The 10,716-nt window shown below is 41.3% G+C and overlaps 1 long non-coding RNA gene across 1 annotated transcript; it reads left to right on the plus strand.

The window, feature by feature from the left end:
* The first annotated feature begins 650 nt into the window (after nt 1-650).
* LOC128444881 (uncharacterized) lies at nt 651-1,332 on the plus strand. Its single transcript, XR_008339197.1, has 2 exons — nt 651-891; nt 1,111-1,332. It is a non-coding gene; the product is annotated as an uncharacterized LOC128444881 (long non-coding RNA).
* The last annotated feature ends 9,384 nt before the right edge of the window (nt 1,333-10,716 follow it).

A 10,716-nucleotide genomic window follows, 5' to 3' on the forward strand; every position in this document is an offset into this window, starting at 1 on the left:
TAGAGGGAGAAGAGTAGAGGAGAGAGCACACAACCCTGTGGGGCTCCAGTGCTGATGGTCCGGGTCTCAGAGACGAGCTTCCCCAGCCTCACGCGCTGCTTCCTGTCAGTCAGGAAGTTAGTGATCCACCTGCAGGTGGGCTCAGGCACGCTCAGCTGTGTCAGCTTGTCCTGGAGAAGAGCTGGGGAGATGGTGTTGAATGCGGAGCTGAAGTCCACAAACAGGATCCTGGCGTAGGTGCCAGGGGAGTCGAGGTGCTGGAGGATGAAGTGGAGTCCCATGTTGACTGCATCGTCTACGGACCTGTTGGCTCTGTAGGCAAACTGCAGCGGGTCGAGGAGGTGGTTGGTTATTGTCTTGAGGTGGGTCAGCATGAGGCGCTCGAAGGTCTTCATTACTACAGAGTAGGGGTGCAACGATTATTCGATATCGTCGACAAAATTCGATGACAAAAATAGTCGCCGACGGATATACTCGTCGATGAGTCGTTGGTTATGTCATAGCGCGTGTTTTTTGTGCCATACAGATGAACTAAACATTGTTTTACCGGAGGTGCTGATGGAAATAGCTGAGGAGTGAGCCATCTCGTTTCCTTCCTATCTCTGAAAGTCGCGCATGTGTAGTAGTGACAAAACATTGGCCAATGGCGGCGTCCGCTGCAACAGCATCGCGCACTAGGAAGTCAATAGTTCGGGAAAACTTCACCCTCAACATGGCCCGAAAAAAACTACCTGCATTATGTGTACGGCGGACCCGCTGTACACTGGTCCGCTCGTCAGACCCGCGTACAGCCGGGCAGGACGCACCCGCTTTACGCTGGTCTGCTCGGCTGACACGCGCATTTGAGGAGGAGGTTTGACATCGTAACGTAAACGATGCGGACTCGCCTCGGTAAGATAGCCTGTTAGCTAGCTTGCTACATACACGTATATACCTGTGCGCAGGATTCTAGAATCCATTAAAAAAAATATGGTTTAAACTTTTTTTTAACGAGTTTAAAAGCGTAATGTTATCCTGTTCCTGACAAACGTCTTTTTTAATTACCTCCATTTTGCTGATGTCAGCAGTGAAGGAGCATCTTGAAGATTAACTTTCTTCTCTCAGTATCAGAGGAAGTCACCTGATGAAGGGATGTGACCTCACGACCTCTGACACAACTTGTTTACTGACAAACAGCTGGAACTCTGTCTGAAGACGTCCTGAAGTGTCTGTGATCCAGTTTAATGAGGAATGTTACATATTATATCTTTATGTGTAATTTGTGATATATCTCCTTCATAAACACAAATTCGTATTTCTGTTTGTAATATTTATAAAATACTATTACGTGAAGGATTTGATCATTTCTGCCTTGTTACTGGATAAAAGAGGGAACTCTGCTGAATTCAGAGTCAATACCCCCCCTCCCCAAATAACCATTCAACGCACTAAATTAAGGTAACATCATTGCTGCCATTAGTTAGCTAGCTTGGTGGCTAATCGCCCTGCACACACGAAGATCTGGACTGTGGCGCTCATTGCAGAAGACATACGAATTAGTTCGGCCCTGTGTCTTAAACTGTTTCACGAACTTATTGCAGGATGTATAATTAGAGCAGTGTTCGTGACGAAGAGTTCCTTGGTGGAAAAATAAGAGTTTTATTTCTTTACTCCCTCAGAACACTTTGCACAACATGAAATACATGTCATGATTAGTTCACCCTCTGTCCAAAATGGGGAAATATTCCAGGAACTCCCACATTTTATCCTGGGGAGAAATATTTTGAGCATTTTGTGTTATCACATCACTTCACTCGTTTCTAGGTAAACAACCTCCACGTATCCTTTCTGTCACAGTTTGTCGTTTGATTTTTGCCTCTTAAGAGTGTTTTCAATTTGAATTATTATTACCGCCTCTTGTCTTATGTTTATCCCTATTTGTTTGTTTGTGCCACTTCATGTGTTCTGATTCCTGTTTTATTTTGTAGTCTCCGTTCTGTGTGTTTTCTTTTTCTTCACTTGCTGTCTGTGATTGTCTGCACCAGTCCTCATGTGTTCCACCTGTGTTCATTTGCCCCTGCCTTCCCTTTGTGTGTATATAAGTCTCTGTGCTCCTCTATGTTCTTTTCGGATCGTTGTCTTAGCGCCATTATGTCCTGTCCTCCTGTGTTTCTGTATCCTGTGTCTCCTGAGCTCCTGTCCTCTTCTCCTGTGTTTTCTCCTGTGTGCTTTTGTTTCTTCAGTTTTAACTTTTGATATTCCTGCGTTCGTTATTTTTCTGTTAAGACTTTTTGCCATTAATTTTACACATATTCATTTATTTTATTTTGATACTTATTTTTGTATTTCTGCATCTATTTATGTCTGTGTTGTTATATTTCATCATTCATTGGATGGATTGATGAATAGATGGATGGATAGATTGATAGATGAATAGATGGATGGATGAACAGATGGGTGAATAAATGGATGGATGTATGAATAGATGGATGGAGTAACAGATGGGTGAATAAATGGACGGATGTATGAATAGATGGATGGAGTAACAGATGGGTGAATAAATGGACGGATGTATGAATAGATGGATGGATGAACAGATGGATGGATGAAAAGATGAATTCTTTAGCAGCTCGTCCTGCAGCTGAAGTCTCTCTGTGACGAGCAGCAGCTGGAGCTGATCCAGATGTGGACGGGTTCAGATGAAGTTCTGCCTCCTCTCATCCGTCTCTCTGTTCGATAACTCTGAGTCAGGATCACACCCACAATATAAATTCAGTCAAGGACAACGCTGAAGTTAACACAAAGCCAGAGAGAGAGAGTGTGTGTGTGTTGAGAATACAGATAGATAGATAGATAGGTAGACGGATAGATAAAAGTATATTGATGTATTTTATTTGTAACCAAAAAGATATCATTAAAAAGTATAATGAAATGTTGTATATAGCTGAATACAGTAGTTAAACAACACAACACTGAGCAGCACTCTGTGTAGTTAACTGTGATTTTACGACTCCGCTCCACAAACACTTGTTTCCGACGGTCGTATTAATCGTCTGCTGCTGCTGAGTCATGCTGAGAATCTGCCGAGGTCAGCAGACTGTGTGAACTATTAAACATGATGAAGATGAAGGAATGAAACTTCCCCGTCAGTCACAATAATTGAAAACATTAGTGAGGCCCTGAGTGTGCAGAGTCTGAAGTCTGATTAAACCATCTCTGTGTTGGTAACAAGAACCAAAAGAAAGTTTCAAGAACAGGTTAAATAAAACAACAGGTAATGAAATAAGTTCTGGAGGAGAATTCAAATATAAAAATAGATAAACCTGCACATCGTCCCGAATTTGGGAATGAATGAACACCATAAACATTTATCTGGATTATTTATGTGCAATGGGTTTGGTCATCCCACAAAGATGAAGCCAGAAACAACCTGGACATCACAGGGTTGAGATATGAAGACAAAAAGCAGCTCACACTCACACTCTCTCCTACACAGGCTAATTATCCTGACATCCTCGTCTCTGGACTGTGGGAGGAAGCCGGAGAAAAGCCCCACAGGCCTGTGGAGAACATGTAAACTGCCTTTCATTATAATTATAATAAACTTTGTTTATATCGATGCTTTCATAGTATAATGTGCAGCTTTAAGTATTTTATAAGAAACAATTAGTTAGAAGCTGGACATACTGAGATAATGAAAGAAATTAAAAAAACTAAGATCTTAAAAAGGTGAAAAAGACAATATCTTGCAGAGATAAAAGATGAGAGATGACGATGAAAAGAATGAACAAATTAATCAGGATCATAAATGTTAGATTCTTTTAAAAAGTTGTTTAAGGTGGAAAACGCTGCTTCATTGACTTCCTGCAGTTTGGATGAGACGTGTTAATCCTGCACTGAGCGACCTTGACGTGGAACTCTGATAGAATCTGACAAGACGGAGCCGAGAGCGTCTGCTCGACTTTGTATTTAACAAGTGATGGACGATGTTTACGTGTTACAGCTCAATAAGAGTTGAAAGCCCACAGAAATATGGGTAAATGTGTAAGTGTGTGGTTTAGTAACAGATACAGAAGCTGAACTTTAACAAACCGAGGTAACAATTTGCTGGGATCTTGTAAAGTACTTCTCACTCAGTCTTATTAAGTAAATCCCACAACTCACGATTCCTTTAGTACAACAAACATGGTGGTTAGAGACCGAAACAACGAGATTGTGAATCCATACTTCCGATTTGAGTCGTATCACCACAGAGTTTGTGAATCCACCAGAGGGCGCAATATTCCTCCTCAGGCTCTGTCTCCAGCCGTCTGCTGATCAGGAGATTAACCAGCAGCTCTCCTGGGGTGAGAGCAGCAGTAGGGAGAGGACACATCCCTGAGGGACGCCGGTGCTGAAAGGCCAAGACCTGGATGAGTTTTATCCTGCAGCCTCACCTCCTGCGTCCTGTTTGTCAGTAAGATGAAGGAGACAGTTGCAGGATTGTTGTCTATGTAAGAGCAGAATGTGGTACACTGCCCTTTAGGCAAACTACAGGGGCCCTGTAATGTGGGTCAGAATCCGGCCTGTAGCCACTGAGAGTTCTGTGATGCTCCTCTGGGACCGAGATGCTTTTGGAGCGTTTGAATCTGGAGGAGACTTCACACGGCTCCAGAGATCTGACGGAAGGTGCGAGTGAAGCTGGTCAGCACGGGGGGGGGGGGGGGGGGGGGTCGTCAGGGTGTTTTCAGGGGGGGCAGTCTGTCGTGTGATGTCAGAGACGGAGCACGTCAGGGGTGGATCATCAAACCTTTAGGTCGTGACTGTTCGACTCGTGTTTGGGATTTGTTTTTGTTTACCCTTTGGAGTTATTCATCTCCGGTTTTATTTTGAAACTTCTTACCTTGTCTACTTCCTGTCTTTGCCCTGTTTCCTTGAGATCTTCTGAACTCGTCCTCATGGGTCTCACCTGTGTTCAGTTATCTCCGCCTCTCTTGTGTATTGAGTCTCTGTGGTTTCTCTTTGTGTTTGTCAGGACTGTGAGTCTGTTGATTTAATTTAATAAAATGTTCTCCTTCAAACCATAAACAGACAGATGTCGATTCTCCAGAACCATCGACTGAGGATGTGATCTGTGATTTTTCTTCCTACGTGATATAAATGAAAAGATCATATTTCTTGGATTCCTGCTGCAGGAGAGATTTATAATTTCCATGTGTGCAGTTCAACAGATTTCCCTCCCGGTGAGAAACAGGGATGTTGTGTATCTCTGCTCTTGAGTTTGAATTGTTGACGGCTGCTGTTGTTCGGCATCGACCTCCTCTCCGCCGGTCAAGGCTCTGCTCAGGTTTTCAGAACAGGACGACGTCTCTCTATTGAAAATTTAGCTCCTTGTCAAAACTGGACGTGATTCATCATTCCAGCATCTGTGTTTGTGTTGGTAGAGGCAGAAATGGAAAACAGAGGTTAGGTGTTAAATAATCATTTTGTCTGTAACAGTGCAAACAACAGAACGATGGTTCTTGTTCTTCTGCCTGTGGGATGCAGCAATATTTAAGTCTCATTCTTGCTTCTGAATACAAATTATATTTTTGTGTGAAGGTCATAAGAGTCAAATAGACCATAAAGCACTGTATGTATTGGGGGGGGGGGCTGGATACCACAGTGTGATTGACAGCTGGTGATGTCCAATGGGTGCAGGTGACAGTGTCCTTGAGCTCCTTCCTCCAAATATGGTCACTCCAGGTTTAAATAGACCAAGATGTCGGACTGGAGGCTTCAGAGCAGCAGGTCTCAAACCGCCGGGTGGCGTCGCGGTGGGTCGACACTGATGCTGCTCCCTCAGCCGCACAGATCGATGCCCTGTTACCCACACCGATCATTCAGCGGTTGAACCAATCACGGTTCGATTCCGATGCAGCTTGATGCATCTCGTCATTGATCACATGTTCAGAAATGGCTGCAGCCGTTCTTGCATGAAGAGAAAGAGAAGAATAGAGATAGTTTCAGTGTAATTTTACCCTCTTTGCAGCTGCTGTGATTACAAGGATGGAGGAGAAGCAGGGGACTGAGGAGGAGCAGGGTCCTCCTGATAATGTTGCTCTCATTGTTTATTTCAGTCATTCACAGGAGGAGAGGAGCCAGTTTAGATTTTTCACTGTCAGCGAGTTCAGAGTTTGGAGAAAGAGAAGTTTCACTGTCACAGCTTCTCCTTTGAACCTTGGAAGGTGTGAGCATTCAGGAGATGTGACAATTTGTTTTTCTATAACACGTTCCTTCCAGGTTCATTTCTTATCATTTCAGTCTGTTTCATTATTTTCTTTTACTTCCACACTTGATGATTAGTACCAGTGTTCCTTGGTTTTGACCTTTACTGGTAATGTTGTTGTTTTTCCATCCTGTGCCTCTTCTTATAAATTCTTAAATTAGATTTTTACTTTCTATTATTTTTAGTTTTGTAGCCTGAACAAGTCATAAATATTCGAAACACTTGCAAATACATAAACATGTGTTGTAATTTATTCAAATCTAATTATTTCCCTGTCATTATAATGAATTAGTATCGTCTTATAATTACAGGACCAGCAGTTCTCTGTCCCTTGGGGATGAGTGCAACACACACACACAGACACACACACACACACACACACACACACACAAACACTGGCCAAGATTTACCACAGGTCACTGGCAGCTCAACCGTTTGAAGGGCCGAGTCAATAAAGTCCGTGACCTACAGTTTTAATGTGCTCGTGAGTCGGATCCGATAGATTTCGTTGGATCGGAGCGGACGGCTGGTTCGGTCAATATGTTTCCTGTCAGGAAGTAAAGTGCAGCTCTCTATAAACTGCAGGGATATGAAATATAAACGCTTGAGGATGCACGTCACGTCATGTTGCACTGCATTCTGGGTACTTCCAGGACTCCTTTCCTATAACCTCTGACAGCTCTGGTCAGGACCTTTTGTGTTTTTATGCACGCTGATGAAACCTACCCCCCCCCCCCCCCAACCTCACAAGTTTATCGCATGTGATAATAAACTTTGATTTGATATTTTGATTTGAACCTATGGATATTCAGCTGCTATCTGCCAACTCACCACTAGATGCCACCAAATCCTGCACACTGGTCATTTAATGCGATATTTACAATAGCATACAAGGATTTGTCAATAAAATAACACACAGTATACAATGTTGGATTTTTTTGTAAATTTCTTGACATTAGGAGAATATTAAAACATCCATAAAATTTACCATCCAATGCAATTTTTAATCAATTAAGTCTAAATATGAGAAAATCTGCTTAAAAAAAATCCATCAGACATAAGACAATAGTGTGTTTTACAAGTTATGGGAAGAAATCGTAAAACAACTGGACATTATTGTTAATACTCATTGAATATTCAGATTCATCTTTATTTGTCACTTCAATAACTCATGTTGCAGCAAACATGGAGCACAATGCTTTGTCTCAGGGCGCAGGTCACCTTTAAAACATGAACGTTAAAGCGTTAAAAACGTAAACATAAATACTTTTGTGCATATTTCTACTTTGAATTCACGTCAGGACGATATTTATCAGCCGTTAAAATGAGTGAGCACTCAGGTTTCTTCTTTCTGTGATTCCACGCTTGGTTTAATCTCAAAATACAGATAAATTTACTAATCAAATTTAGCTCAGCTCACGGCCAGAAACCAGCAGCTGCAGTTTAATCCATTTCATATAGATTTAGTGTCTAAATGAGCCAAAGTATGAGGATGATAACAAAGCTTTTTCCAACGTAAACAAGTGAAACAGATGTAATCTGCAGGATGGTGCTGCTAATGACAGTATTTCACCAGCTGTCAGAATCGTGTCACATCACGTCCACTTTGTTCTGCAGCCTCCTCAGATTCACTTTCTGTTCTCGTCATTTGTTTAATCAGATATGCATTCGTCTTTCTTTCATATTTCCAACCTGTGATTGATTATCTGTCTCGTTGCTCTCGCTTCGAGTTTCCAACAAGACGAGGACTGGATTTTCCTTTTTACACTTTGGCGGCACCAATTTTCCTCTCCGATGAGATGATGTGAAAGTAATTGCACATTTTCTCCCTCTCAGTGTGCAGATGTAATGCCCGGCTGGAGGAGGCGAGAGGTAGCGGGGGGGCTGATTGCCTCGGGTCTCTTCAAACAAGATCCTGTTAAATCAAATTTCTCCTGATCAACATTCAGAGAAATTGGATTTCTGGAGGAATTCACGACAGACGGAAATTCTATATCACTTGTAACTCATGCAATCACAAATCATGGGATTTATAATGTGTTTTCAATCTCGTGATGTGTGTCAGACGAGAGACGAGAGAAAAATTCACTCTTCAACCTGAATCAGAATCAGAATCAGAATCAGAATCAGAAAGTATTTATTGCCAAGTAGATTTACACCTACATGGAATTTGCTCTGGTTATTGGTGCATACAATGAACATAGAAACATAAAAACACAATAAATACAACACACATAAGAAAAGCAATAAAAAGAAACAATATATATTTACTCACTATTTACTTCTTATTTACTTACCTTTTCTAATATTTATACAAAGTAACATTTATTTAGACATAAATATATCTAGATAAAAATATATAATAGATGAAAGATATAAAAAGTGAAGAGTAAAAGTAAAATGAAATGCAAAATGCAAAGCAGTGAACAGTGTCAGATTGCAATATGCAATGTAATGCAGTATAATATAATATAGTATTATGTTACCAACTTCTTTTATTTACCAGTTTATCATATCAATTTACAGAGGCGCTGTCCTCGATGTATTGTACATATATTTAAAGAAACTCTAGAGCTGCACTGATCGCCTGACATTCTCCAGAGGGGCTGGATGTGAGACTCCAGACTTTCTCCGGAGTTTCTCCAGAGTTGTTGTTCTTTGCTGCCTCCTATTTAAATCTCCTGAGAATGTCCGATGAGCAGATGTGAGGTTGTGTTGATCTCTGTGTGCAAGCGATAAAGTGGTTTTCACGTGAAGAAAACACAGAGTCTATCAATTTCAATCTAGAGCTGCTGCTGGAACAAATCAAGCGGTTTAGAATTCTTCATATTTTAAAAGTTTCCTGCTGAATATTGGAGATAAACTCCGGGTTGATCGACAGTTCAGCTTCACTCGTGAGCTGTGACCATCAGTGAGTCCCACACGTCTCACAGGAGATCGAACCCAAAGAGGAAACATTCCCCAAGTTCAACATCAAACTCACTTTAATCAAGCTGCTGCTTTGAAGTACAAAAGTTGTATATATTGACGCTTTAAACGTATTTTCCTGTAATCTTACGCTTCCATAAAGTTTGAGAAATTCACGAGTGAAATGAGTTAAAAAATGGTCAAACGTGGAAAAACACTTTCGCACCACATCTCTGTGACGTGAGCGATAACATCTGTGTGTCGCTGCCTCTGAGCATAATAATGTGTATCTGTTATAAACAAGCCACAGGCGGAGATAACCTCCCTGACTTCTGCTGAGCTGCTGCTGCGACTGGAAATGGTAACATTCCACTTGACCAGTGCATTCAGCAGAGTTCCCTCTTTTATCCAGTAACAAGGCAGAAATGATCAAATCCTTCTCGAATAGTATTTTATAAATATTACAAACAGAAATACGAATTCGTGTTTATGAAGGAGATATATCACAAATTACACTTAAAGATATAATATGTAACATTCCTCATTAAAGTGGATCACAGACACTTCAGGACGTCTGTCAGACAGAGTTCCAGCTGTTTGTCAGTAAACAAGTTGTGTCAGAGGTCGTGAGGTCATGAGGTCACATCCCTTCATCAGGTGACTTCCTCTGTTACTGAGAGAAGAAAGTTCATCTTCACGAAGCTCCTTCACTGCTGACATCAGCAAAATGTAAAAATAAAACCTTTTAGAACAAACCACCACCAAACACCAGGATCTGAATTTTTTATATTTACACTATGAAAAAGTAAACAGGTAATAAGTGAAGGACTTTCTGCTCTTGTTTTCTAAAGCTCTGAACTCGTGGAGCAGAGAATCCATCGTGGTAGTTTTCCTCTGTCGAGCAGGCGGGAGTCTCATTAAGTTGATGTACAGGTAGAGGAGCTGCTGACTCAGGCTGTTTCTTCTGTTTCACCAGCCACTGTTGCTCTATTAGATTTGTTTTCATGGCTGAATGGAGAACATGATTAAAATCTCCTTTATCCTTAAATTAGTCTTTTTCTATTCCTTCATACGTGGATCTACGTAAAATAACAGGCGTCATATTGTCACATATTTCAGCGGCAGAGTGAAAACTTAGACTTTGATGTAAAGTAATGTCGCAAGAAAATCAATTTGAACAGATTAGAATGGAAACATCAATAGAGAGTATTTAAGATAAGGTAAGATAATCCTTTATTTGACCCACAGTGGGGACATTTGCAATATAACAGCAGCAAGTGTCAAGTAACACTGGAAATAGATAAATATGAATAGAATAAAAACTACATATACACATAAATACACAACATATACATATTGATGTACCAACATGCAGAACTATTGAGGACAGAGGTTTGTATATCTCTTCAGCAGAGTCGTGAATCTGAGCTGAACTGGTGGACGGATCGGACAGAGGCTGGTTCCTGTGGTCTCCTCTGCAGGGGCAGGTTTCTGGATCAGGTCTCTGTGTGAGCCGGACTGACAGCGACTCATCACGCTGCTGCTTCACGGAGACGTCTGACAGCCGATCACGATATCCTGTA

Source organism: Pleuronectes platessa, chromosome 7, assembly GCF_947347685.1.
Source record: "Pleuronectes platessa chromosome 7, fPlePla1.1, whole genome shotgun sequence".
In the NCBI taxonomy this organism is placed as follows: domain Eukaryota; kingdom Metazoa; phylum Chordata; class Actinopteri; order Pleuronectiformes; family Pleuronectidae; genus Pleuronectes; species Pleuronectes platessa.